Source organism: Podarcis erhardii, assembly GCF_964252035.2.
Source record: "Podarcis erhardii genome assembly, chromosome: 1".
NCBI classification, from domain to species: domain Eukaryota; kingdom Metazoa; phylum Chordata; class Lepidosauria; order Squamata; family Lacertidae; genus Podarcis; species Podarcis erhardii.
Window position 1 is genome coordinate 68,734,705 of NC_138497.1, and position 24,043 is coordinate 68,758,747.

At 41.3% G+C, this 24,043-nt stretch overlaps 1 long non-coding RNA gene across 1 annotated transcript; it reads right to left on the minus strand.

The window, feature by feature from the left end:
• Positions 1-924: 924 nt before the first annotated feature.
• Positions 925-6,083, minus strand: LOC309351420. Its single transcript, XR_014160839.1, has 3 exons — positions 5,807-6,083; positions 2,996-3,177; positions 925-1,936 (listed from the first exon to the last, which is right to left on the minus strand). It is a non-coding gene; the product is annotated as an uncharacterized lncRNA (long non-coding RNA).
• Between the last annotated feature and the right edge of the window lie 17,960 nt (positions 6,084-24,043).

Sequence of the window (24,043 nt, forward strand, 5' to 3'; positions counted from 1 at the left end):
GACTTGGCTCTTGACAGGGCCAGCGCGTTCCTTTTCACCATTTGAGGCAAAATGGGAAAGTGCTTTCCCACCCTGCTGCTGCAGCATCACCCACCCCACCACCTCTGGCGGAGAAGTAGTACTGGCATTAGCTGATTTCCAACAAGACCTCATGCACTCTGTGAGATTGCGTGAGACTTTGGTGAGATCTCGATCTCACCAGAAACTGGCACCAATGCCAGCCCTGTTTCTCTGCCAGAAGCACAGGCAGTAGGGTGGGCAGGGTGCCCTTGAGGTGCTGCCTTAGGGGCTTCTGCCACCCGGGGCGACTACTTCACCCTGCCTCATGGGTGTTGGCCCAATTAATCTGTGCTTCTATTTGTGCTCAACTGTATATTTGAAATTCATGCAAATATAGTATTACACACAATCAGTGATACCCTTCTAAAGAAAAACCTGGGTAATTGCTGCTGCAGCCCTGGAATTTCTCACCCGCCTGGCAAAAGTAAGGCGAATATAACAATTCACATAAAATTTCAAAGTACAGTGGTACCTCGGGTTAAGTACTTAATTTGTTGCGGAGGTCCATACTTAACCTGAAATTGTTCTTAACCTGAAGCACCACTTTAGCTAATGGGGCCTCCTGCTGCTGCTGCACCACCGGATCACAATTTCTGTTCTCATCCTGAAGCAAAGTTCTTAACCTGAAGCACTATTTCTGGGTTAGCGGAGTCTGTAACCTGAAGCGTATGTAACCTGAAGCATATGTAACCCGAGGTACCACTGTAGATGGGCTCAGAAAATCAGCTAACAGCAGGTGATATAGGCCTGGGCAATATATCGATATCACTTGTTGATGAGTGGTAAAAACTTTCCATGTGACCAGGTTCCCCCCAGCTGCATATTCTCTGAAAGGAAATGACAAGTAACATCCTAGAGTAGCATCCTAAAGTAATCCTTCTCTTTCTTACCTGTCGGGGCTATAAAAGAACTTGAAATACAGGCTGTTGCTTGCAAGAATAAACATTTTAAAAACTGTCCTATGTCCTGCCTTAGATCTTTCACAGAGTTTGTAATAGTTGAGCTTACGATTATCTGATTGTTTTGTGAGAACAGCGGAAACAATGTTACATATATCATGTAGCTGTTAATAGGCTAAGATAGCTGAACATTGGTCTCCGCAGAGGCAAGTTGCATTGCAAGACTCTGAAAATTTGTCAACAAAGTGCCTCACATCTCTCTATAATTCTTGTGCTTACTGTCTCAGATTTCAGTAACCAATGAACTAGGATCCCATTCCATAAGAGATGTCCAGCAAAGGGGAACCCAAGATACTCTGAGCTTGCCAGAATGGTTATAACAGTGGGCTGTGTGGAAAACCCAAAAGTGCAACAAGTGAATTTGGGTTTGGGTTTGTTTTTGCAACAGCTGAAAATTAAGCTGTCAGGCAACTGCTGCATTCCCAGATGAAACCCTAGAGTAGGAACTTAGTATATTAGTTGGCTGAATTATCACTGTATTATTTACACTCCTGGAATCTATTAAAAGTGCCCTTCAGGGTTATTTCAAACTTAGCTCGAAGCCTGACCTGTTAAACTTCATACTCTTAATGACCTGAACTTAACTCCTTACCTCATGTGTAGCTTATCCCATACTTAGGATAATATTTTAGACTATTATGACAATATTATAGCTGAAACAGTTGCAAACAGAACATTCCTCAAACCATGTTTTCAGTCTGAAGTTTTTTTAAGCGTTCTTGAAAGTTCTTGAAAACTTGGAAGTGAGTCTTACTGAAATCAATCCAAGTAAATACCATTAGGATTGGGCAGTTAGCCTTCTTTGGGGCTGAAAGGGGCACAGCATTATGTGGAAAGCAGGTGGATCCATCCTCCTCAGTCTCCAATTCTGTATCATTCAAAGGTACATGCCTCAAAGTGATTACACCTGCTGACTGCTAGGGATGGGAGAGAAACTGAAGCCAGTTAGCATTTAATTCACACATCCCTAAAATAAAATAAAATATACAAACTGAAATATAGCTGTCCTTCAAAAGTTGCAGTATGCTGAATTTTGCAGTGTAGTTCTCCAATCACGTTATGCATATACAGTGGTACCTCTGGTTAAGTACTTAATTCGTTCTGGAGGTCCGTACTTAACCTGAAACTGTTCTTAACCTGAAGTACCACTTTAGCTAATGGGGCCTCCTGCTGCCGCTGCACCGCCGGAGCACGATTTCTGTTCTCATCCTGAAGCAAAGTTCTTAACCTGAAGCACTATTTCGGGGTTAGCCGAGTCTGTAACCTGAAGCGTATGTAACCTGAGGTACCACTGTATTAGTGAAAATAACATAAAGGACACATGCCAGCCAGGCAAAAACACTCAGGGTGGGAAGCAGAGGCAGTGAGGGGTGTGGCCTGAGGAGAGTTATGAGGGTCTGATACAGAGGCCTGACAGGCTGGGCCTGAGGTTCCCTGCCTCTGCCATCAAGGGACAAGGCTGGATTCAGCCAACAAGTCCCGCTCAGAGAAAGTCCTGCCCTGCTAGCATAACAGGGTTTCACCCCTCTCCTCCCCCTCCTGAACTGGCTCTGGGGAGAGTCAGGAGAACCTCCAGAACAGCCCCACAGGGGGAGGAGAGAGGGGAGACTGTCCCATCTAGCAAGCCAAAATGATTGTGCTGACAGAACGATTGCCATAGCACTATGCTGAATTCCTTCCATGGACTTTCTTCCTCAGCTAATAAATAGCAGCCGAGTTGTAAGTTAGGTATGCTGCCTGCATCAATTGTGCCACGTCCCCCCCACTTGCAGCTACATGAATAAGATTAGATTAATCATTGAGATTGAGCTGCATGAATAATCTTAGATTAATCACTGAGACTGCCAGTGAGTCACAGAAAGATTGGGAGGGGTCAGGAATACAAAATGATGAAAATTCATCCACACTCATGCCTTATCAAGGTGAGGGCCACTTCATCATGGCCCAATCCCATGTCACAGAAGTAAACGGGATACCTGGGACAGTTAGATGGTCCTTTCCCAGGTAATCAGATCCAAAACCTTCCTTCCAGTGGGATACAGTGTCTATGAGAAAAACTCCTTATGATAAACTCTGCCGATGTGTGAGCTCTTGAGCTGTTAAGCAAATGACCTCAATATACAGGGCATTTTTTTTTTCCTGGAGTGTCACCATAGACCTGAAAGAGAGAGAAAACCCCTTCTTTTAATGTTTTAAGTGTTACTGCTGCCAGTGTTTGTATTTTAGATTGCTGCTTCTGGTAGTTTGATATTTGTTCTCTTACTTGTTTTATTTGTATTGTTTTTCTTATACTGTGAAGCTGTGCTGAGTGCCCTATGGGTAGAGAACTAGGGCAGAAATTGTTTTACATGTGGTCATGGCTATATCATACAGATACCCCACAAGCCTAGAGCACACTGCTCATGTTGCAAGGTGTGCATGTGAAGGACTCAGGATCTCTGCAAAAAAGTAAGTCCCACAGTGAACTCAGTGGGACTTGCTTGTGAGTGACATGTATAGGATTACTTTTAATCAACCCCTTTCAGTATTTCTAACCAAGGTTGTTTTATCTTACAATGTTTTCTTTTCATTTCAACTTCCTTATTTAATCCATTATTAAACAAGGGTGAGCTTCTGCTTCGTGATTTCTAGAGCTACTAGATACTAAAAGAGTTGGAATTCATCCAGTTTATAGTAATAACATGAGCCAACATGTACGTTTCATTGTGAACCTAAACAGATAATGTTTAAGTAGATGCATAAACCCAGCCATTTGGAAAGGACATTTCTGTTTATTCGATAGCCACAACAATCAGCATATTGTGAGGGGGTTTTTGCATGCTGGGGCAGGGGGATTAGGCTGTATGCCTAAATCCTTTTCTAATTGCTGGATCCAGCTAGGATTCAATTGCTGAAATAGCTAGGCCAGCTTCTTGGTGAGGTAGTGCTCCCCTAAAGTATGGGTAGTGAAGGTGACAAAGGAAATGGCTCCATGTCAGACGACAAATGGGTGCGCCCCTGCTCTCTCAATTAGCTGTTAGTTTAGAAGGACAAAGGCCAGAGTTGGGTGTGTTGATTCTTGAGCCTCTCCATTGTAGGCTCGGGTTGTAGGAAACTGAACCCTGGGTAAGCGCCTGAAACCCCTGGCATCTTACAACAATATTTATCTTTAAAAAATGGCCTGATTTACACGTAACACTGAGACAGACTATGGCTTGGCATGAGTCCTCATGGAGTGGCCAGCCTCGTCTAACCCTTGTGCTTGAATTGCAAACCGGATGGTACTGCATTTATCTGCATTTGCATCAGCAACCTTTTTCAGCCGTAGGCTGGTCCACCATCCCTCAAACCATGTGGTGGGCCGGACTATATTTTGAAGGGGGGAAAATGAACGAATTTCTATGCCCCACCCAGAGATGCATTTTATATAAAAGCACACATTCTACTCATGTAAAAACACCAGGCAGGCCCCACAAATAACCCAGAGATGCGTTTTAAATTAAAGGACACATTCTACTCATGCAAAAACACGCTGATTCCTGGACCGTCCGTGGGCCTGATTGAGAAGGTGATTGGGCCGCATCCAGCCCCTGGGCCTTAGGTTGCCTACCCCTGATCTATATAGATAAATTCCCCAACATCAAACAAAGGAAGTAATCCTTTCAAGCTCCAATGAATAAAAACAATCGTGAGTTTTGAGAACTGCAATTTCAATTTCAAAGCTAAAATTGTTTTTCTAAGTGTTACAAAAATACCCATTTAGATTTGAAGCACTCTTTTAAATCCATGTGTATTAGTGTCTCAGGCTGCCAGATTAAATTAGGGACAACATGGGCTGGGGAACTGTGGTGCCTTTCCAATTGTGACTTGCATTTTGTACAGCGGTGGTGTGAGGAAACAAGACAAAAGATATTTCCAAATATGGGATATCTGGCCATCCAAGCTGTCCTCAGCAAGTGATGTTATATCACCATGGAAATGTGTCAAGTCTTTGTGTGCTTTGGAAGAAAAAGATGATTTTTTTTTTTGGCATAACTTTTTGGGAGGAGTATGCCGTCTACTCCAATATTGTTATTTGGGGGGAGGGGGGGCATACTTAAACAAGGTTACAGATTGCGTTACCAAAAAAACCCCATCCCGTCTTATTTATTTATTTAGGACTATTGCCAGTCCCATCCAAAGTTTTCTGATTACATTTTATTACAGATTCACATATACAGAAAATGAGTCAAATGTTTGCCACAGGCTAGTTCCTCCCCCCCCCCTGTTATTTTTGAAGAAATATAAATAGAATTTTCTTTTCTGCTGGTTACCCACTGTGTTGTTTATTTTGTTGTTTTTAGTTCATTGTATGATGGTTGTTTTTTAAATTAAGTTGTGGCCAGACACATCAATCAACTCAACAATATTTCAAAAGGCAGACTGTAAATGTTTCTAATTCTAATTGTGAGCAATAGAGGTAAGATTTGGGGGCAGAAAAAACACTCAGCATATCCTCAGAATCATCTTTTATTAAAAGGTACATTTAATATATTGTGGCTCAGCTCTTACACCTAAGAGAGATTTCAGAACTGTGCTAAAATATTCAAGGATGGTGCCCTGGCTCAAAGGAAGCCTTTCCACATTTGCAGGACAGTCACCCTATTAAGATTCTTGCTTTAGCAGTAGGTAAATGGAGGGCTAACTGTGTCTCCATTTTCTCACAGCCCCATAAGATTGTGCCACTTGCAGGGAACAAAAGGCATTGGCAAATATTCATAATCTACAAAGACCAAGGCATGCCTGTCAACCTGTTGCCAGTACCTTACCTGGACCAGTTGGTTGTGTGATCACTAGTGATGAAGGTCAGAAGTCATGTACCTTAAATCATTTTCTAGAAGAGAGGATTTTCACAAGTACAGCTTTCCTCATTGCTCTGAATGTGCTGAAACTCTTTATGTCAAATGTCTTCCTCTGTACAATTGTCTCACCCTAGCAATGGTCAGCAGGAGGAAGTATTGCTTGCTTATATAATGGAATTAAGTGGCACCAGATAATATTATACAGTAATTCTGAAGGGTCCTGGTAGGAGTGATACTGCCCATGTACATGGTAAACAAAAATTAGCATCTGTGAGCCAATTTATAATACATTGCATATTAATAATAATAATAATTTTATTACTTCAATAGGATCTTGGGTAACCCAAAAAAAGGATGGGCTTCAAAAATGTCTTCCTGGAATTCTTTAACAGAAGCTCAGGGGGCAGGGGAAGAGATCAGCTGCCAAAATAAATTGCTCTTAAAATCAAGAATTTATTACTGTGTTACTGGAAGTTAATATGGCTATCTTAATTAGCTGAAAGGAAAGCTTCCTTCTATTTTCTTCTCAGAGAAATTCTGGTCTCTCTTTCCCAGTCATGACCTATTTTTTTGCAAGAGTTCTTGCCAATAGGCTGTAAAATGTGTTGTCCCGAAAGAAAACCATTATCAAAACATGCACTATTTATAGTCCCCATGCCTTAAGCTTCTTGCAATATGTTTCCTGTTCAGACAGACCACTAGTCACCAGAAAGCGTCTCAAGCAGTATAACTAGTCACTTCCTGATCTCTGTGACAAGAAGGATCCCAAGCTAATTGGACTCAGATGATTGGCCACATAAATGGCTTTGTCCCACATGCCTCTGCATACGGTGGTAGGAGGCAATTAGAGAAGTTAAGCTTCAAACTGAAAGGGTGGGGCTGCAGCAGAACAAGGAAAACATGCTTCCTTCTACAGATCTGGAAACCAGCTTAAAACAGTATACACAGTACAGCAGGCCTGGGGAATCTCAGGCCAAGGAACTGAATGTGCTCCACCCCATCAAGTCATCTCTCTCTTGCCCTCAATGATCTCCTCAAACAAGACCCCCATCCCCAGGCTACAGCCCCCACTTGCACCTGCTTAGTGCTTTCTTGAGTGTTTTAGCCTGGCTGGAATGTGTCCTTCAACTTTGGTCCTACCTCTTGCTGGCTTTTCTGGATGGAGGATGCAGACTGTTAACTTCTGGCTTTTACATGATTGGAAGGTGGCCTACTTTACAAAGGGAGGGGTCACACCGGTTTGCCTCCAGTCCAACCCACAAGGAAACATGGAACTCAGACTGAAAAGGGTTCACTACACTACGGCTATATATAGCATTTTCCTACTTGTGTTTGTTGTAGTTCTCATAGTTGGTTCTAGTTCAGGGTTGGCTAACCTGCAAACTGAATCCAACCTCCCAGGCCCCCACACCCCATCTTTTAAAAAATACAAAAACCACAACATTTTACTGCTCCTGTGGGTCTCCCACTATGATGCCACTCCATTTTCCATTAATTTTTCCCTACTATATATAATCTAATCTAATCGAAATGAAACTAAATCATCCATCTATCTACCGGTATCTATCTATCATCTATCTATCTATCTATCTATCAATCTATCTATCTATCTGATGCTTCCATAGGTTCCCTTTGTAACATCAAAAGGTTTTTCCAATTAACCTATACAGTCCAACTTGTGAACATAAAATTTTTCTTTTGGAACTAATTCCTCTGTGTAAACAACATGTATTGTGGTTATGGATTGTAGAATTTCACACAGGAGGTGAGCATGTGACGGCCGCCTTGTTTTTATTGGCCTAGTTTGCACTTTGCTCACAGCAAACAATCGTGGGAAGATTCCACCACAGGCACAGATCATGACTGGATGTAACAGAAAGGCACTTCAGAAGGATACCATTACTGTTGTGTTAAAGGCCACTGAGATGCACTTCCCCTGTCCACAACAGCGAGCAGAGCTACCTCAGTCCCAAAACATGTGCAGAAACTAGACAAAAAACAGATCCAATCAGTAAGAAGAAAATAGATGGTTCACAAAAGTGTTCATTCCGGCTTAACTATGAATATATTTCAAACCTTCTGAAGTCCAATTCTAATCTGAGGTTCTGACTGTCAGTTCTACATCTTGCCTCAGAAGTACCTTCTTCCATAATCAGATGCAAATTATGAGGTGAAAGGAATTGTGTGAAATATTATCTTCTTTAGCTTTCTTTGCAGGTATGCAATTTCTGCTCGATAAGCAGGAAGGAGCAAGGCATAAATGCTATAATCATTTGCAGTTTGCAGACTAAGGGCCTGCTCAGCAGAGTGTATTTTAGTGATGCAGCATTTAGATCAGATTCTATCTATTTATGTTTCCAATATATTTCCTGTTAAGTTGTGGGTGAACATATTAGACGACACAGCGATTCCTCAAACAGCTCTTGTTTATTCACAAGGCCAGAACAGAACTGAACTGAACTGAAGGGTTCAGCCATCCTGCTTATATAGAGCTCCACTACAATGCAACAGTAACAACTATCTGTAACTATCCAATCATTGAACGTCGCTTTCAATTCCTTATTTGCATATGTGGACCTGAGAGAAAACTATCTACAGTATCCCCCTGCTGGCCCAGGGTGAGAACTTAAGTACATAACATTTCCCTCGTAAAACACACAAGGATTGTTACACTCAACCATACACTGAGGACTTTCATTTGAGCCAGTGGGGGGAAAGACTTGAACTCTGACTTCAAAACTATGAGCCATACCTTCAAATCAATTCACGTGCTACCAGTTAAACTTTGTTAAATCTGGTTTGAGGCTCTCAGGATCAGACTTACCTTGGCATCATGCATACCAAGGCAACAGCCACATCACAACAGCCTCCTCAGCATGAATATTCTGAAGCTTTTTAGTTCAGTAAGCCAGTGCTCAATGCTTCATCACACTTTAGCATAAACAAGAAATGAACATGGAGCAATTGGGTTTCAATTTGGGACATAACCTCTACCCTTCATCTCAGACACTCTGTAGTGTCACTAAGTGGTTTAGTCACTAGGTGGCATTGGACTTAGATGGATTTGTTTGGAGTCAGGCATTTCCAGTTACTGGTCTTTTCCTAACTCACTTCCTGACTGGTGTGCCCTCAAATAAGGCATTACACTCAATGTGTAATGTACAGTGGTACCTCGGGTTTCATACGCTTCAGGTTACAGACTCCGCTTACCCAGAACCTTGGGTTAAGAACTTTGCTTCAGGATGAGAACAGAAATCGTGCTCCGGTGGCACGGCTGCAGCAGGAGGCCCCATTAACTAAAGTGGTGCTTCAGGTTAAGAACAGACCTTCAGAACGAATTAAGTACGTAACCAGAGGTACCACTGTACAGCTAAGTCTTCTCCCCACCCCCCACTTCATTTTAGCCTCAAGATCCTCCAGTGTCAGTCCACCGTGAAGGAAGCTTATCCTCCCCTCCCCTAGCTCTTTTGGGGCAAGGTCTCTCTGGACAGCTTACTAAAGAAAATTCTAAGCACAAATTATTATTATTATCATTATATTAAAGGTAAAGGCACCCCTGCCCGTACGGGCCAGTCTTGACAGACTCTGGGGTTGGTGCGCCCATCTCACTCAAGAGGCCGGGGGCCAGCGCTGTCCGGAGACACTTCCGGGTCACGTGGCCAGCGTGACAAAGCTGCATCTGGCGAGCCAGCGCAGCACACGGAAACCCCGTTTACCTTCCCGCCAGTAAGCGGTCCCTATTTATCTACTTGCACCCGGGGGTGCTTTCGAACTGCTAGGTTGGCAGGCGCTGGGACCAAGCAGCGGGAGCGCACCCCGCCGCGGGGATTCGAACCGCCGACCTTTCGATTGGCAAGCCCTAGGCGCTGAGGCTTTTACCCACAGCGCCACCCGCGTCCCATCATTATATTAATATACTGCATTTTTCCCCGATGGGACTCAAGGTAGCTGACAGATAAAAGCAAAAATTGCTAAAAAAATCAATAATTAAAAAACAATTAAGCATTGACAGAATCAGAACTTTATGCACTTATAAAATCTATTTAAAACATACAAATAACTACAATAAAACAACACGACACCAGCCCTTTTATTAAAAGCAGTCAGTTCCCCAAAGCCTGTTGCAACAAGGTTTTCATCTGGCAGCAGAAGGACAGTGAGGAGTGGGACTAGTCTAGTTTCTCAACAGAGGCAGTTCCAGGGTCTGGGAGCAGATTTTTCAAAAGAAAAAGCAATTGAACAAACATATAGACAACATATAAACCAACATATAAAAAGCCTGTGACCAGATTAATGGGGGGGGGGGCTGTAATCTAGAATATGGTTGCTGGAGGCATAGGTTTGGGTTTAGCACTGGAATTATAAAGCCTAAAGCTAAACTAGATGGGAAGCAATCGGCTACATCTGTTTAGCCCCAGGGCATGGTCTGAAGGCTCATGATACAGTGAACTTGCTGAAGCCATGCAGGTCTGAGTTTGAGCAATGCCTGGGAGACTGCTTGGCAATCCTTAGTATACTGCCTTGAATTACAACATGGTAGAAAGGCAGAATATAAAGCAGTACTGTACTGAAAAAAAAATTGATTTTTTTTTGTCCTTTTCCTTTTTTTGAAAAAATATATTTTTGCATTTTCTATTTTATATATACAAGCAAAATAAAAACATAAACATATAATCCCCTTTGACTTCCTCTCCCACCCCTTTGTGGATCTTAATATAATGATTTTTCCCTCTGTGTCTCTTTCATAACTCATAAATCCTTTATCATTCCATAGTTCAAATTTTTACTACAAGTTTTCTGTCAATCCTACCAGTGTGTGTAATTGTTTACAATATTTTTTCAAATAGATCATAAACTTCCCCCATTCTTCATACACCAGTTTCCTTATAACATGATTTAAACTTTATGAACTTTAACCTTGCCATACCACAAATAGGTGTGCCGACCAAATCTGTTATCATGTCCTTCAAGATCTAATATGGAACCGTTTTCCAACGATATCCATTCCTTTAACCAGCAAAGACCAGACACCTCAAAATATAATGTCAAATCTGGTAAGGAAAATCTTTCTTTGGCATCTTTCAATAATTTATACTTTATTATTAGTTTCTTTCCCTGCCAGATAACTCTAGGGATATCTTTCTGCCATTCTTTAAAGTATATTGTATTGCTGATCGCTGGTATTGTTTGAACCAGAGATAACATTTTTGGTAGCACATTCATTTTTATCACGTATATCCTCCCCATAAGTGACAAGTTCATCTTTCCCCAAATTTCTAGGCTCTTCTTAACCCCTCTCCAAGCCTTCATATAATTGTCTTTTAAAATGTTTATATTCCTCAGAGTTAACCATACTCCTAAATATTTAATTTTATTTTCAATCATTAACCCTGTCAATAATTGTAGATCATTTTTATCTGGGCATTCATATTTCCCACCATATTTCTTCTCTTTTTAAAAAAGTTTAAAACCTGCTACCTCTCCAAATTCAGAAATTTGTTCTAAAACCCTTGGTACTCTAACCATGGGTTCCTCTACCGATATCACCACATCATCTGCAAATGCCTTAAGTTTATATGCTCTCTGCCCCCATTGCCGAAAAGAGGTTGCATTTAAAAGTTATCAAAGGAGAGAGGGGTTTTTTGTGAGATCTTAGGGGTTTTTCTTTTTAGCTTATGTTACTTTCAAAGCGGGACGCGGGTGGCGCTGTGGGTTAAACCACAGAGCCTAGGACTTGCCGATCAGAAGGTCAGCAGTTCAAATCCCCGCGACGGGGTGAGCTCCTGTTGCTCGGTCCCTGCTCCTGCCCACCTAGCAGTTCGAAAGCACGTCAAAGTGCAAGTAGATAAATAGGTACTGCTCCGGCGGGAAGGTAAACAGTGTTTCTGTACGCTGCTCTGGTTCACCAGAAACAGCTTAGTCATGCTGGCCACATGACCCGGAAGCTGTATGCTGGCTCCCTCGGCCAATAAAGTGAGATGAGCGCTGCAACCCCAGAGTCGGCCACAACTGGACCTAATGGTCAGGGGTCCCTTTACCTTTACCTTTACTTTCAAAGTGGGGAGGAGGCATTTGTGTCTGTCCTTTCTTCCATTGTACAAATAATCTTTCTGATGATCTGCATTCTGCAGCCTTCCCGGGTGCCAGTCGGGGATGGGGAGGTGTCAGAAGCTGAAGAGGTAGCAGGGTTTACTGAGCAGGAAGAGTCTGAGGCAGAGAGCAGTCCAGAATCAGAGGCAGAAGAGGAGGCTGAAGGGGGGCCAAGAGGCAGAAGATCAGGCAGGCTGCTGAAGAATGGGACAAATTCACGAGGACTACAAAATCCTGTTCTCTAAGCCAAAAACTATTTCATAAATCAAAGTGACCACATTCCTCCTGAAGTCACTTATTACTCAACAACAGCTGAGTTGATTCCAAACTGCAGTCAGTATTGTCTAGATGATGCCGACAGACTGATAAACGTTCACCCTGGAGCATAAATGGACTGACCTTTTACTCAGTCAATCACTCCTCAGAACCTACCTTCCGTGTAGCCTTTGTTTTAATCCCCTCAGTCTCCACTGAAACCAAGTTTTAAGTATGTGTAAGCTGTACTTAAGTGCACACTGATTTTCTCACATCTGCCTCTGTTTCCCCATTCCTTGTCCTGGATAATGCCCTGTGAATATGGATTAAGAACCCAGCACTGGAACCGCAGTGAGGTCACAGCAAACGGGAGTGTGAACATAACCTGAGTTCCAGTATCGGCTGTGGAAAATATGAAGTAATAAATGTAGAACAAGCATGAGCAGACTACATTTTTTCTGACCACTGAGTAACCACAAGCTGCTTCCCACCCCCCACCCCCCACTCTGCCACACACACATTTAGTACAAAGGGGAAGAATTTCCAGGTCAGAAGGAATGACTCCCAGACAGGGACCTGTCATTTTTTAAATTAAACACTGCCTACGACTTATGACTGTATCACTAAGCTTGCCAGCCCCTGACTCAAGGAGACAACGCTTGTTACTGTAACAGCTTCAAGGCAGCAAGATATTATTAAGGAGCGATGACTCCCACTCTGGTGCAGCAACAACCCCTTCTATTGCCTTTTCTTCATACCACCCATGACGACTTTCTGCTTTGCTAACACTTTTCAGAATCCTACTCTACTCATAGGTGTGCAATGAAAGAAACAGAAATGCAACAATAACAACTTTTATTATATGGCTCGATAAAAAGAGCAATACTGCCTTGACTGTGGGATCACTTGTTCAGATCTAATAGCAAACCATGATTTGACACTATCAATCAGTAAGTTTATTGTACTATCCAAAGGCCATGGCAGTCTCATTATAATTTGTCAGACTACAAACCATAATGTAAAACAAATACCAACAATAATATGAAGAAAGAGAAATCATAAATATTATCAGCTAGGTCAAACCTAGCTCAGCTTCAGATTAAACCACCAAGGCTCCACTATGTAAATCTGCACTTGCTCACACTTAATTAGTTACTTCCATAGTTGTAGAAAACCATGGTTTGCTGCTACATCTGAACCAACAAGTTACAGTTTGTGTCCTCAGCTCTCTTGTAAGTAAGGGTGGGATGTATAAATTTAATAAATAGCATAAATAATACATTGTGCAAGCCAGATATGCAAATCAGAGTTTGATCCTGGTGTGCAAGGCAAGTGCAAACCATAGTCTGCTGTTCCAGATGCAATCGCAAAGGATTGCTTGATGCTAAAGATATTACATCAGAAGGTGGGTGTGAGCAGAAGATTCCTTCCCATAGCACCAAACAGGAGCTTGGCATTATTTGTGAACTGACCACGTGAAGTGATCATGTTCTCGTTCCTCCTCAGACTGCAGATCTTGTATTCACATAGTCAGTAGGGTGGCTAGATACAATGGAAGTATTGCGTTCCTGTGTCTTTAATAATTGCGCAGAAGAGAACATTTCGGCAAGTCTGGATATTTCATCATCTCTTCATTACAAAACACACCTTCCAAGCACTACTACTTCCTACACAGTCACCACCAGAGGCTTAGGAGCTCTCGCCTCTTTTGCATTTGGGTCATCCTCATAGTCAATGGAATCTGGCTCAAATACTGCCTGCATGCCACTGATTCTATTCATGTACACAAGGGGATGTTGAGAGGCAGCGAACAGCACAGCAGAGAAGAGAAGAGTAATTTCTTCCTGGCCATCAGTGTATGCATAGCAAATGCCATTGGGATAGGCTCTCCTCCAAGAAGGAAAGAAGAGTACATTGCAGGTGCTGTTCCACCCTGGAGACCTCTTGCAAAAAACAAAGTCTTATAACTGTCCCTGTGTGAGTCTTCTGTGGAAGGAGAAATCTTTTGCAATCACAAACACTCCAATAACATTATCATGTGGATATTGGACAAACAGTGACCATAACCCAAGTAGCTCAAGACATTTTTTACTTTAAATATTCTATTTTATTGGATTTGGGTAAATGCCAAAGTGTAAGTGCCCCGGGCCTCACTCTGGAAACCAAAAGGAGGGAGGTTCGCCTTTTACTTCTTTGTTAAAAGCCCTAATAATAAACAAGGTGGAATAACTGAAAGAGCTATACAAACGTTAGCTTTTTTTAACCGTGTTAGAAAATAAGGATTTGGGTTGGTATGTGAACTAATCACATTGTAATTAAACCATTCAACAATGCACCTTTTTGTTCAGCGTGCAGGCTCAAAGCCAGGCATGGAGGAGGAGAGAGAGAGAGAGAGAACGCAAGAAGGAGGAAACTGTTCAGAGTGCTTAATGTACATTGCTTCATCTTTAAGGACCAGCTCCATCAGTCAGCATGCTGGAGAAGGAGTGGGCAGAAGGTGGATCTGGAGAGCTGCCGATAGATATCTGGGCGATTTCAAACAGTTTGCCAAGGAATTCTAACTCAATGTGATGCCAATCCAGCATATCTCTGAATGCTGGGTGTGGCTTTTTTACCGTCATACAATATCTTTTTTTTTTTTATAAATATTTATTAAGGTTTTTAAATATAAATGCACACATAATAAACAATCTTATTTCTGTCATCACAATTTCATCACTTCTTTGGACTCCCTCACGTCTCCCGCTCCCATTTACATCGTTAAAAGTTTTTCCACACAAATTATCAACTTGTTTTCAATCTCATGTCCATTCATTCAAATATAATCTAGCACATCTTCCAAAAAAAAAATTTTACATTTTCTTTAGTCTCACTTATCATCAAATTTAAATCTAATTTAGTGGTGGGCAGTTTTTTATAATCCAGCATCCTTCTTAAGATTCAACCAAATTACAATGTTTTTGTAAATACATTTTGAATTTTTCCCAGTCTTCCTCCATCTTCTCTTCTCCCAGGTCACGGATTCTGCCGGTCATCTCGGCCAGTTGCATATAGTCCATCAGCTGCATCTGCCACTCTTCCAGTGTGGGTAGATCTTGAGTTTTCCAGTTTTTTGCGATAAGAATCCTTGCTGCCGTTGTTGCATACATGAAAAATGTTCGATCCTTCTTTAACACCTTCTGGCCGACAATACCCAGGAGAAAGGCCTCTGGTTTCTTTGTGAAGGTATACTTAAATACCTTTTTCAGTTCATTATATATCATTTCCCAGAAGACCTTCACCTTAGGGCATGTCCACCAGAGGTGAAAGAATGTTCCTTCATTTTCTTTACATTTCCAACATTTATTATCAGACGAATGGTATATTTTAGCAAGTTTAACTGGGGTCATGTACCATCTATATATCATTTTCATAACATTTTCCTTCAGAGCATTACATGCGGTGAAGTTCAGCCCAGTGGTCCACAACCTTTCCCAGTCCTCAAACATAATGTTATGCCCAATGTCCTGTGCCCATTTTATCATAACCGATTTAACCATTTCGTCTTGTGTATTCCATTTTAACAGCAAGTTATACATTCTAGATAGTACCTTAGTCTTTGGTTCTAACAATTCAGTTTCTAACTTCGATTTCTCCACCTGGAACCCTAACTTTTTATCATTTTTAAAAACTTCTTTAATCTGAGCATAATGTAACCAGTCTCGCACCTTATCCTTCATTTTCTCCAAACTCTGCAATTTCCAATTGTCTCCATCTTTTTCTAATATTTCCCAATATTTTGGCCATTTGGCCTCCATATTGGGTCTTTTTAGGGCCTTAGCCTCCAGAGGTGAGAGCCACCTTGGAGTTTTATTTTCCAGTAAGTCTTTATATTTTGTCCAGACATTAAACACTGCTTTCCTGACAATATGGTTCTTAAAGGCCTTATTGATCTTAACTTTATCATACCATAAGTATGCATGCCAACCAAAAGCATTGTTAAAACCTTCCAAGTCCAGCACGTCAGTGTCTTCGAGAAGTAGCCAGTCTTTTAGCCAGCAAAAAGCTGCGGCTTCATAGTACAACTTTAAGTCTGGCAGGGCAAAGCCCCCTCTTTCTTTCGCATCTGTTAATATCTTAAACTTAATTCTGGGCTTTTTGCCCTGCCAGACAAATTTGGATATATCTTTCTGCCACTTCCGGAAGCACTCCGTTTTGTCCACAATCTGCAATGTTTGAAACAAAAACAACATTTTTGGCAATACATTCATCTTAATAGCAGCAATTCGGCCTAACAAAGAAAGCTTCAATTTTGTCCAACTATCCAAGTCTCTCTTAATTTCAGACCAGCATTTTTCATAGTTATCCTTGAATAGACTCAGGTTTTTTGCTGTTATGTTTACCCCTAGGTACTTTACCTTTTTAACCATAGTTAATTCTGTTTCTCTCTGAAACCGTTCTGACTCTATGTCTGTCAAATTTTTTCCCAGCACTTTGGTTTTCTGTTTGTTTAATTTAAATCCCGCCACCCGACCAAAGTCCTGTATCAATTGTAATACTCTTTTCGTACTAGATTCTGGCTCCTGCAGGGTCAAAACTAGGTCATCTGCAAAAGCTTTAAGTTTATATTGTTTCGCTCCGACCTGAATCCCTTCCACCAACCGGTCCCCTCTGATCATGTTCAAGAGCACCTCCAGAACCGAGATAAATAACAGGGGGGAAATCGGGCAGCCTTGTCGTGTTCCTTTTTCAATTTTGAACTCTTCTGTAACCACATTATTAACTATCAGTTTGGCCTTTTGTTCTGAATATATAGCATCAATCCCATTCTCAAACCCCCGTCCCACTCCCATTTCTTTCAAATTTCCCTTCATAAATTTCCAAGAAATATTATCGAAGGCCTTCTCCGCATCTATAAAAATTAACACAGCTTTTGTATTTATGTCTGTTTGCAGAAGTTCCAAAATGTCAATAATGTTCCTAGTATTAGCAAACATATGTCTACCTGGGAGAAAGCCTGCCTGGTCTTTATGGATTACTTCATTAAGAACTCTTTTAAGTCTACTTGCCAAAATGTCTGCAAATATTTTGTAATCCACATTCAGAAGGGAAATGGGACGATAGTTTTTGAGTTGTGTCTTTTCAGCTTCAGATTTTGGTATCAATGTGATAAAAGCATCCTTCCACGATTCCGGCGCCTTCTTCCCTTCCATAATTTCATTACAGACCTCCATCATTGGTTGGATCAGATAATCTTTTAGTGTCTTATAATACTTGGAGGTCAAGCCATCTGGCCCTGGAGATTTGCCCAGTTGCATGTTCTGAATGGCTTGTTCAATCTCTTGTTGTGTTATTTTGTTGTTCAGGATTAATCTGTTTTCTTGTGACAACTTTGTTAGTCCATTTCTTTCCAAAAATTGTTTAATCTCCACCTCATCTTGCGGCCCTTGAGTGTATAATTTTTTGAAGTATCTCTGGAAGCACTTTCTAATTTCCATGGGGTTCTGAATGTTTCTTCCTTCAATTTCTAGGTTTGTAACTGTATTTAATTTCTGTCTCTTCTTCAACTGCCAAGCAAGCAGTTTCCCACATTTATTCGCCGATTCAAAAGTTTTTTGTTTCATTAATTTAATCTTCCATTCTATTTCTTGGTTTATCAATTTAGAATATTGTGCTTGGTATAATTTGATTTCTCTCAGAATCGGCTGTGACTTTGGGTTTGATCTTAATTTCTTCTCCAATTCTTTAATTTTCTGCAAGATCTTATCTTTCCTTTCATTTTGTATCCTTTTCTTTACGGCGTTCTGTTGTATCAAGAACCCCCTCATCACAGCTTTGCTTGCGTCCCAGATAGTTCTTTTTTCCACCGTAGTGTTCATATTTATTTCGAAATAATCCTTCAGAGTTTTTTGGGCCTTCTTAATAATCTCCTGATCTCTAAACAAGCTATCGTTCATCTTCCATCTAAAGGAGCCGGTTGGCAAAAGTGTCATATCCATCTTCAGCGCATTATGGTCGGAGCAGGTCTTTGGGCAGATTTCCACTTTTCTAACCTTGGGTGCCAGACCTCTAGTTATCCATATTTGGTCGATTCTTGTCCAAGTCAGTTGGGCTTCAGAGAAGATTTACCGTCATACAATATCATTTAATTTTATTTTTGTGTGGACGACCCTTTCAGGATAGAGTTGAATGCCTGTGCAACACATTTATCTTTATCTCAGCCACAAGGTCATGTGCTAATATTTACAGATGTAAATAAACTTTGTGTGGGTAACCATTTAATAAGGAACTGCAATGAACCAGCTTCCTGGAAATAATGGTCATGCCTTATACAAAAAAAAAAAAATCTGAAATGAAAAGGGCAGATTCCAGTATTATTCCACAAATGGCAAAAAAAATAAAAATACTAATGTTTGAAATATGGTGCTCAGATTAGTAAGATCTCAAATAATGTTCAGAATGAGACAGGACATAAGTAGCTGCGGCAAATATTCCAAATAAAGGAAGATAAAAAATCACTAAATTTAGCAAGATTATATTTAGCAGCCTTGAGTGCCGTAAATATTTCAGCCCCTCCATAATGAGCAATAAAATCTCTTCTAGCCAGAGACACACAGAGCATCAAATAAAAAAACAATCACAAGCAAATAAAAAAATCAAATAAAAAAACAATCACAAGCAGAATTGCCCTCTTTCCATAAAGGCATATGCAGTTATGAAGGTTTACATGGCATTTTCACCAGCATATTTGAAGAGCCAGGGAACCGAAATTGGTTCCTCTGTAACTACAACATGAACTACATTCAGTAATGCTACTGCTAGAGTCCTAGTGATGCACATTGGCAGGAAATCTGCGCACATTCATTCTAACGATGCAGAAGGCAATAAAGACAAACACATCTGAAAAACACACATGGCTCTGGCTCTCCTTTCCGAAAGCTCCCAGCAATACTGTTCTCCACTTTTGATGCTTCCTTTCCCCCTCCCCCCAAACATTCACTGCTTCCTGTAGTTCGAATTTGTACAAACCCCTGAAATACTTTTCCTCTCATAGTCCTGGTATGGGCTTCCACCTATGGGCAGCTCTTAGATTGGTTGGTTGGTTCAAAGAGCCTTTAGCAGTGACACCATTATTATTGATACAGTGATTAGTATGATCAGCAACAGCCACCCAGTGAGGACATCCTGGCCTGTGAGGGACTTAGCTCCTTCAACAGCCAGGAGATTCAGCTGCAGAAAGGAATTTGCTTGGAAACTGTGAAAGAAAAGGAGTGGGGACTTCCATACATTGTTAGTCTGCTGTAGTGACTATTGTATTGCCATCTATTTTGATGGTTGTTTGAATATATACTGTAAGCCACCTCAAGAACTTGGTGGGGTATAAATGCTCCTAAATAAATAAAATAAATCTATAATTTGATTTCTTTCCTGCCCTTCGCCGCAAGAAGGAATTCTCTCTCCAAGCAGGTATGCAGGATGTGTACTGATTCAGCAAGCAGGTGGATTTGGTTAATGGGTTTTTAATCATGCTATGGATGTTACCGTGAGATCTCTCTGTTCCAGCTATTTTTTGTTATGCTGTATTATCACCTGAGGGCTAATACCATTTTGTCTGTTGTTTTTAGTGAGACTGTTGTTTTAAAATGTGTTTATATATTCTAAGATGCCTTGAAGGCTCTTCTGGACCATGTTGGCAAGGTAAAAATATTTAAAGCATCCATGAAATAAATATTGTTATTTACAACTGAAGGGAAAACCCTCAGAAGGAATTTCAGTTTCTTCATCTGCAAGTAACCTATTTGGGTAGCTTTATTTGAACTGAGGGATTAGGTGTACTGACTTAGAAAACCACTTACATAAAACAAGAGAAGGTATACCAGCAGACATTTCACAGAACCAGGCCTTCAGGGAATATGTAGGCACTGATGGTACTGTATTTTCACAGCTAGTCTCATTTATGGCAGGTGGATTAATCACAGTATGTAAAGTTAGTGAGTCAGTCAAAGGGAGAAAACCACTAAGCCTTTGGAGTGAGGATTACTGGCAGCTGTGCCTGGGGTTTTGCTGTGTAAAAATAATGAATTAAAACAAAGGGAAGGAGTCTGCAGCATTATTGGTGTAGGTTGGCACCACTCAGTTGACTTATGAAATGTACAAGCAACTTCGCTGATCTAACAGAATCTGAATCGATGAGCCATCTTAGATTAATTGTAGAAATTGTTGGTGCTAGTTGAAAAGTGCTAGTGACTGCTCTGTCCTTTCTCCTTTAGCTGGGGTCTGGAGTCGGACTTTGCATAGCAATGCAGCAAGAAGAAAGTGATTAGACACTGGATCTTTGAAAGGGGATATAGGAACAATGGTCTTTCCAAATATATGCTTTAAAAATTCCCACAAATTGTGTCTTCCTCTACATCTTTGTCTGATAGCCTACCCTAAACTATACTGTTTTTTAGGAGAGGGGAGTCCTGGTATCTGGGCGCCAAATGAATCAGTCTAGACATACTCAGTGAGTTGTAAAGGCATTAACTGATGTCATTAGATGGTGGCTTGCTATAAAGAAAGTGCCACATAGAAGCATCTGTACCAAGTGTGGGATAACCAGCCTCATATAACCAACATGGTTAAGTCTAGTTAATGCATGAAGGGGTTAAAGCCATAAAGTAAGCTGTCCTGCCAGGCTTAGCTCACCTTGGGAGGGATTAGGTAATCAAGCCTTTGTTCCCCATCTGTCTACCTGAAGAACTCAGTGTGTGAAGAGGCTAAGGACTCAGCTATACTGCTGCAATTAAAATGTTTTAAGTGTGTTAAGTGTGCTGTAAAGTGCATTATACAAATGTGACACTAGATGGTGATTGTGAGCTACGGCAAATTCAATATCTTCTTCAAAACTTTTTTTTAAAAAAGGGCATTTTCAGAACACTTTTAATATGTGTCTAGATTCCACCTAAGATGCTTGCTCCAGCTTAGCCGCATGCCTCTCACAAGCCACTCTTTAATTCCTATATCAATAAGTTAAGAACTTTCACTTCTGTAGCTAAGAGATGTTTTGCTGCCTGTGCAACTTTTTATGAATGCTGTATGGAAAAGCACATGAATCTGATCTTTGGAAAGTTTGTAAGTGAACAATTTTTAGCTTACCAAATTTGTAGTCTCTTTCTACACTAGGAGAAGAAGGGAACTTTAGAAGTAAGTTAGAAGGGCATATTTTAAAGGTCCTATATTTCCATGTTTACTTTGCTGCATATTTTGTGATTTTTGTGTGTGATTAAATCCTCGTCTGGGGTTCTCTCACCAAAGAGTACTTGCCCCAAACCTGGATCTTGGCATCCAGGAAGTCTCTTTTCCATATACCTATTTTGCCCTTGCAATGAACACCACATGGATCAAAACTGCTGTCCATCCACTCACCCATCCCCACCCATCCACCACTAACATCTAGGTAGTAGTGGCTTGAATGTGCATGAAGTAACCTCCCTCCCTCCCTGGCCATAGCTCAGCAGTAATGGTAGCCAAGAATGAAAGCAAACACTGAAGAAAAGGAATGGCAACCCATTATTAGTTTGGGTGTGATCCACCAGTTGAAGACCAATAAAATAAGGACCATAATACCAAATCCAGGATAGCCTGCCTCTTCTGCATATAAACTAGCACTGTGTGCAGGAATTGTTTGTGTGGGTGTTGCTGTGTATGTGTGCTGCCAAGGGCGTTGGAGTGAGGAGGAAAAATCTGGCTAAATTTGTGCATGCCTCTCTATCATGACGTGGATCCCCCATAACTCCACTTCTTACAATATTGTCATTTGAAGCAGAAGCTAATAAAAAAATTTTTTACAGGGTCCCACACTCCACAGCATTGTGCAATGGCTGAAACAGAATGACTGTGCCTCTCCCTGCCCCAAGTACATTATTAAAGTATAAACACAGTGGCAGCTACCGGAGCCATTATAAACCAGCAGAGTGATGTTTGTGCAAAGAGTAGGTAAGTAATAACACATGCTGCCCCACTTGCTCCGGTTGCTTAAGAAACACTGCGTGCTTTGAAGAAATAGTTTATTTAAGTCGCTTATAAAACAGCAACTTCCTTTACTATTAAAGGCTTACCCAATAATTCATCTGACTTAAAGAGATTTCAGATGAAGCCTTGATAGAACCTTGAGGCTTGTACTCGCAGCGACGTGCTCTGCCTCTCCTAATCCCTAACATTATTCAACTGTGTTTTTCTGTCCACACATCAAATGTGTTTGAAAGTTTGATCAAAGAGGAAGTCAGTATCTCTTTTTAAAAGTGTAGACCAACAATTCGCAAATTGTATATTGCGGAAGAACTGCTACTGTGGCATAATGTTTCCAAGCTCACACCTCTTCCTATTCATACATTTTATGTTAGCCTACATGCCACATGGGGATGTGGGTGGCGCTGTGGGTTAAACCACAGAGCCTAGGACTTGCCGATCAGAAAGTCGGCGGTTCAAATCCCCGCGGTGGGGTGAGCTCCCGTTGCTCGATCCCTGCTCCTGCCAACCTAGCAGTTCGAAAGCACGTCAAAGTGCAAGTAGATAAATAGGTACCACTCTGGCGGGAAGATAAACGGTGTTTCTGTGTGCTGCTCTGGTTCTCCAGAAGCGGCTTAGTCATGCTGGCCACATGACCCGGAAGCTGTCTGCGGACAAATGCCGGCTCCCTTGGCCTATAGAGCGAGATGAGCGCACAACCCTAGAGTCGGTCACGACTGGACTTAATGGTCAGGGGTCCCTTTACCTTTTTACATGTCACATGTCACTATGAAAGTGTGATATTTCAAGATCTTGGGCCCCAGAGTTGTGGTGCACCAGTTGTGGGAATGTTGCACTGAATAGCAGGGGGAATTAGCAAAGGATCACAGATTCCCAATTTGGGTGAAACAGAATTCTGTTTTAGTATTACAAAGCACCAACATGACGATAGAGGATAAAATGGCTTTGTGGGGTCAAGCTACCAAAATTGTAAGCACAGATTTCATAAACATCACCCTTCCTAGACCAACAGCCTATATTTCCTTAAGTCTGTGTATGTAAAGACAGGCAGGGGTGGTTAAAATTTTCTCAACTTTCACTCAAATATGTTTCTGCAGTACAAAAGAGAATGCTGTATTGTTTATAGGATGTTTCCAGGATTCAAGGATCCTAAACTGGAGAAGGTTGCTGCCAGTTCTTGCTTGCAAAGAGGATCCTGTGCCTGGCAGGAAGTCTGGATGAAAGCAAATGGCTTCCTTTGATTAAAAAAGAGAGAGAAAGCAGCAACAGTGGACCTAATGGAAAAAGAACTGGTAGCAAAACCAGAGGAAAGATCACACCTGTCATCCAGCAAAGGCTTTGCAGAATAGGTGGCTGTTGAAGGATTTTTAGAGGATGAGACTGTGGAGTTGGCTTGGGAAATAAAAGAGGGAAAGGATATTCAAGGTAAAGGAAACAGACTGTCAGGAAGCTCAAAAGTGGAGCTGGCAGGGTGGGGAAGCAGGATGGGGTGGGGGAGACATATGGCACACACACTTCCATGAAATGGACAGGATGAGACAGGAGGAAATAGATTCACATAGTAATTCCCATCCCTGTTTTTGTCATCCCACCATGCTGGGATTGTAGGCTAATGCAAATCAAGCATATTTACCATACCTACATTTTCTGAATGTATGGAGGGGTGAACATTTGTGGCTTCTACTGGTATTAGTGGGGTCAGTGCCATAACACATGGGCACAGGCGTTATTAAATATGAAATCTGTGGGAACTAGGTGTTTTCTTTAAAGGTTGGGGGATTTCAAATCCAGTTTTCCAGAAACGTCTGTTTTATTTCCTTCAATGTTATAATGCTGTCAGAAGCATTGGGCAGTAAATTAGTGTAAATA